The sequence below is a fragment of the Narcine bancroftii genome, chromosome 9 (assembly GCF_036971445.1).
Source record: "Narcine bancroftii isolate sNarBan1 chromosome 9, sNarBan1.hap1, whole genome shotgun sequence".
In the NCBI taxonomy this organism is placed as follows: domain Eukaryota; kingdom Metazoa; phylum Chordata; class Chondrichthyes; order Torpediniformes; family Narcinidae; genus Narcine; species Narcine bancroftii.
In genome coordinates this window covers 106,057,683-106,063,175 of record NC_091477.1, presented here as the reverse complement: position 1 = coordinate 106,063,175, position 5,493 = coordinate 106,057,683, and the positions used below count along the sequence as shown (strand labels likewise).

The following is a 5,493-nucleotide window of genomic DNA, read 5'->3' as shown; positions in this document are numbered from 1 at the left end:
AGGCGCCCACTGGGTTTAAATAACTGAAGTAAAATCAGACAATGCTACAAAAATATCAGCTGGTCAGGCAAAGTGGAAGGAGAAACCAAAGTCGATGACTTTTCATCGAAACGGAAAAAAGTTAGAAATTTTGCGCATTTTGAATTGCAGGGATGTGGGTAAAGGTGGAGAGACAAAAGGAATGTCTGCAATGATAAACTCTCCAGGGTAACTTGGTACCTGTGTCAATAATAATTACCCTAACTAATCTAAAAGATCGTAAAATGGTGGAGCAATCTTGAAGAGCCTAACGACTTATCCCTGCCTCTATTTCTTTGTGTTTGTGTGTGGGGACAGCTTGAAGAGGGGCTTGGCCTAATTTGTATCTATACAAATTTGTATCTTGCTACTATAAACACAGTCATTCCCTCAAAAATGAAGGTCCAGGCTTGCTTGGCAGATGGCAAAAGATGCGGGGCTACACAAACATTCCAGCACATCCAACACTCCGTGATGTGTCAGTAGGCATCTTGATTAGGTGGTCCAATTTTATACCCATCATGATTTCACATTTAGATGATTGCTTGTGCTATCTGCTTCAGATGAAATAGATTTTTGCATGCTTAATTCCCCTCCCACCAAAAGAACTGGGCTAAGCTAACCAATTTTCACCATTAACCCTGAATTAATATTTTACTTTATACCACTGACTGACAGAACAAACATTCTCAGCTGTACCAGGAAATACACTCATTCTTCTCAAGATTTTACCCAGTTTGTTATGATTAGAGTGAGGCGGATGATGTTTGTGATCATACACCATCATGTTGAAATAATGAGCCCACACTTGAAGTTGTCAGCCAGCAAAGAGAAAAGTATTTATTACAGTGTTATCAGGCTTGATATAGACACACAACATGTGACTGGCGTCATGACATCTGAAGTGCTAATAACCTCATAATGTAGCTATGTTGAGTAGGCCAAGGCATCTCATACAGATGCTGCTGAGTCACTATGCCTCGTGGTTGTAGTGGCTGGTTGCCAGTAGATAGGAGGTTGTTGTGTCTAGCTGTCACAAGACAGGAGCTGTTAGCGCTGGTTCTGCCCACTGCCTCCAAGTGTATCGCTGCACAACTCCCCCCAGAACCAGCAGTAAGCAACCAACTGGCTCAGCGGATCTGAATTAGTGCGGTCGTTCCACCATAGAACTGAGCAGGGAGAGTGAAACTGACTTGCCATTTGTGGCACACTTCTGGAGCATCGTGTATGAAGGCTACTGGGGGAGGAAGTGATATGTACCATACACCCTAACGGGGCTCAATCAAGTAGAAAGCTGCAAACAATTATTGATAACATGAATAAATACAGTAGGAATCATGTGAGACACTTAATGCATGCAAAAGGTAATCACAGACGGTTGCAAAAAGTTAGTTTATTACTGATAATTACAGTAATTACAGCACATGAGAAATCCAGAACAGTATCAAACATTTGAGACACATTACCAAAACTGAAAGTCCATGCTGTAAGCAGGTTGTTGGTAATTGTGAGAGTCTATAGTGCCAATGTCAAAATCTGGTAGGAAAGAGTTAACTGTGGAAAGTCAAGTAGCAGCTAAAGTCTGCAATGGCACACAGGAGCTGATAGGTGGCGACCTGCGGAGCGACTATCTGTTGCTGCTTAATGTCTGTAGTATCATACAGGAGTTGACAGGTGGCGCTGTGCTGAGCGACTGTCCATTGCCGCTGAAAGTCTGCTGGCTGGCTAATGAGCCAATAAGCAGTGTTATGCTGAGCAGTTGTGTGCTGGAACTGAAAAACCTGTACTGTCTGCCTGGTCAGCAGGAAAAGGCCTCAGTAGCATCAACGATAGGTATTAACCTGTGAACTAAAGCATTAAAAAAGCGGCCTGTCTCACTGAATCTTCCATCGGGGGGGTGGCTGGCTGCCCCCTGGGTCGCGTGATCTTGCCTCAGGGGAGAAAGTGGTTGTCCCCCAGATCATAGGCTTCTTCTCTAGAGGAGGAGTTGATAGTTGTTCTCTGGTCGAGTGGTCTTCCTTGGGGGAGACTAGTGAAACCTGGAGGATGTTCCCTCTAGTCACAGCTGCTGAGATGCAAACCTCCTGAAGTTTGAACAGGCAAGTTTTAAATGTCTTTGCTGCCAGCTGCAGACAACTTGCTGATAAACAACCACTTCAGTGGTAATAGAGTGCAGGGTGCGGTAACATTCCCGAAAAATTGAGGCTCTACTGATGTGCTGTGTTGAGCAAAAATATGCAGCCTTTTGACGTCTGAGGACAGTTTAAAATATTGCCGATAAGTGTTTCCCTGACCTTGTAACTCATTGGCCAGACTTGTTCATGAGGCACACAAGACATCAGCTTGGCCTACTCCAAGTCACCGAAGTGAGTGAATAGGTTGTAAAACAGTCTTTCAAACATCCAAACAGTTACCTTCTACAATGCCCCTTTCTGTTCATTCACTCGACCATGGAAGGAAGAGAGACTGGCCTCCTGGTTATTTATTCGCTGACCTGTGATGTGGCACTGATTAAGTTGCAGTCATTCATAGCTACGGTCGACTGGAGCAGTGTGAATGTAGGTTCAGCTGGGTCATGTAGACCAACATTTGTTTCTGGCTCATTGGAGCATTACTGCAAGCAAGTGATTCGAGCTTGGGCTTGCAGAGTGTCTGTCAAGCGTGTCCGTTATTTATTGTTGGCTCGTTGGAGCGTTGCTGTAACAAATTAATTTGTGCTTGGCCGTTGAGCATGTCCCTTATTTATGGCTGGCTCATTGGCACATTGCTGTTAAGTGTGTCTGTTGTAGGGTCTAGCTACTGGCTAGACCCATCGGGGTCACCATGGTGACAGATACACATTCATGTTGCTCATACACCATCATGTTGAAATAACAAGACCACACCTGAAGTTGTCAGCTCGCAAAGCGAAAAGCATTTATTACAGTGTTATCAGGCTTGATATGGACACATAACATGTGACCTGGCATCATGACATCTGAAGTACTAACGACCTCATGACGTAGCTACGTTGAGTAGGCCAAGGCTTTTCAGTAGGCCTACGGGTGCTGCTGAGCCATTTTGCATCGTGGATGTAGTGGCTAGTTGCCAGTAGATAAAGGTTGCCATGTCTAGCTGTCACAAGACAGGAGCTGTTAGCATTGGTTCTTCCCACTGCCTCCAAGCATACCACTACAACAGAATATATTTGTTACAATGGTTAAAATGAAGAAAAATAGATTTCTTTTGTATAATGTAGTTGCATTGGGCACGCAGTGAGCAAAAAGAACCACACAAATTTGAAAGTGAGTTGAACCAACTGACTTCAATAGAACTCTCGCACATATTTAAATCCCTTGGATCTCAATGAGGCTTGAGACTCCCGGGACTTTTATGATGTCAGCGACCAGACTGTGGGCTTGCCCCACACCCGGAGCTATTACAGTCAGATCTGCTACAGACCTGTTGCATTGGTGAGCTGTCACATGATTTCCCCTCCCACCCAGAATCTCATTCAGAGATGTGGAGTCCAAGGCGAACAACTCTTTAGTCCATTTGGGTACCTGACCTCGTCGGCGTGAGGGTGGCACAATCACAGGGTGTTCCAGGTCAAGGAGTGCCAGCTTGAGATGGTCAATGATGAAGGTTTCTATATGGCCGCTCACATCGAGGACGCACATGGTTCCGGTCTGATGCACCATCTTGTCCAGATCCTTATACAGCCACTGGAGTGGAGTCCAGTGCATGTTCCTGTGGATGAAGACATAGTTGGAGTCCCAGAGGACCTAGGGGACAAAGGAAAGTGTCGGGCCTGGCATGAGGTTGGAATAGCTAATGTTCCTCCCTTTTCTTGGAGTCTTATGCCATGGGTGTCTCCTCTGTGCCACAGGCTGCTGGCACAAACTTGCCTGGAAGTGGAGTGCCATGTACCAACTCTGCTGAAGGCATAGCTAAGTCTACTTTGGGAGCCATGTGGATGCCAAGAAGCACCCATTGGAGCTAATCCACCCAATCCAGGTCTTGGAGGTGCACCATCAGGGCCAACTTCAGGAGCCGGTGGAAATGTTCTACTAGGCCATTGAACTGTGGATGGTAGGCCGTAGTGTGGTGTAGCGGGTCCCAAGTAGCTGTGCCAGCACTGACCATTGGGTGGACATGAATTGTGACCCCCCCCCCCCCCCCCACCATCTGAGATGATGTTGGCAGTCAGGCCAAAACATGCAGCCCAGCTTGCAATGAGGACTCTGGAGCAGGACTCCATGGACATATCAGTGAGCGGTACAGCTTCTGGCCACCTGGTGAACCTGTCAACCATGGTGATAGGTACTTTTCCTCCTGAGAGAACGGCAGTGGACCAATGATGTCCACATGGACATGCTCAAACCTCCTGTGCATTGGCTGGAAGGGTTGAAGGGGGGCCTTCATGTGCCTTTGGACCTTGGAGGTCTGGCAGTGTGTGCATGTCCTGGCCTGGTGCCTGACCTGCTTGTGTAGGCTGTGCCAAGCAAATCTGCCACCAGTTGGATGGATGCCTGAATAGATGGATGGGCCACACCATGTAGTGCCTCGAAAACACAACGCCTCCAAGCAGATGGAACAATGGGCCAGGGTTGGCTGGTGGACATGTCACAGAGGAGTTTGCTGCCTGTTGGGCCAATGGGGATGTCCTCAAGTTGCAGGCCAGAGACTGCTGTGCGGTAGGCCGACATTTCTTCATCCAGCTGCTCTGCCTTGGCGACCACCACGTAGTCCAACCCTGGGGACAGGGAATGCACCAAGTGGATGGAGGTAGGAGACAGTGCGTCGGCCATGATGTTGTTTTTCCCTGGAGATGTATATGATGGTAGTGGTATACTCTGATATGTATGATAGGTGGTGTTGCAGCCGGGTTTGTGGTCCGTGAAGACCGTGAACTCCTGCCCCTCCAAGGAATACCGAAAGTGCCAGATGGTGAGGTAGAGGGCTAGCAGCTTCCTGTCGAAGGTGTTGTATTTCAGTGCCAGGGGTTGCATGTACCAGCTAAACAATGTGAGTAATATTGAAATATTTGAACAAATATGGGAGCCTTACATGAAACACAATAGCGAAAACCTACCGGGGACATTCACTACCTAAATTAACAAAAGGAGAAGGAAATGAAAAGAATTGACTCAGTGGAATTTCTTGTTTATTTTTATTGAATGACAACGTTGTTTGACTGGTTTAATGTATCCTAGATTTTGTACTTTAAATGGACGGGAGGGGGGAGGTAGGGAGGGTGGGATGGGAGGAGGGAGGGGGGGAAGAAAATGGCACTGTATATATTTGAAAAGGAAAAAGTATGTATCTAGGTTAATGTGGTTTATGGTGTGAAAAAAATAAAATAAAATAAAAAAAAAGAATGTGAGTGGTTTCCACTGACCCTCAATTTGTTGTTCCAGCATGCCGCCGACTGCTGAGTTGGAAGTGTCAACCATGAGGACTGTTGGCACATCCAAGATGGTGGTGTTTGCAAGG

At 46.6% G+C, this 5,493-nt stretch overlaps 1 long non-coding RNA gene across 1 annotated transcript; it reads right to left on the bottom strand.

Moving 5' to 3' along the window:
• Positions 1–2,930: 2,930 nt before the first annotated feature.
• On the bottom strand, positions 2,931–4,564 carry LOC138743052 (uncharacterized). Its single transcript, XR_011344622.1, has 3 exons — positions 4,480–4,564; positions 3,566–3,747; positions 2,931–3,189 (listed from the first exon to the last, which is right to left on the bottom strand). It is a non-coding gene; the product is annotated as an uncharacterized lncRNA (long non-coding RNA).
• Positions 4,565–5,493: the final 929 nt, after the last annotated feature.